We start from the raw sequence: 286 nt of genomic DNA, 5'->3' as shown, positions 1-286 counted from the left end.
CTCGAATTTGTGAATTCTGACCAAAAATCCAACCCAACAATTCAAATTTACAATCCAAACCTTAATAAATCGGTCCCTAGGTGTAGAGAAATATATGGTAGTTGCTTAAAGTTTTTAATTTTTATCCGATATTAAACTTTTGTCTTCAGCTCAAGGAAATCAAAGCATCACTTTCGATATCATTGTAGGAAATTCTAACCATCGTTTTATGTATGAATATATCAAAAAGTACAATATGCAAGCAAAAAAAATTGTAATAAATCAGCTATGACGTTAAATGAGAATG

Source organism: Xenopus laevis, chromosome 6L (assembly GCF_017654675.1).
Source record: "Xenopus laevis strain J_2021 chromosome 6L, Xenopus_laevis_v10.1, whole genome shotgun sequence".
In the NCBI taxonomy this organism is placed as follows: domain Eukaryota; kingdom Metazoa; phylum Chordata; class Amphibia; order Anura; family Pipidae; genus Xenopus; species Xenopus laevis.
The sequence above is the reverse complement of the archived record's forward strand: the minus strand, read 5'-3'. Positions refer to the sequence as shown.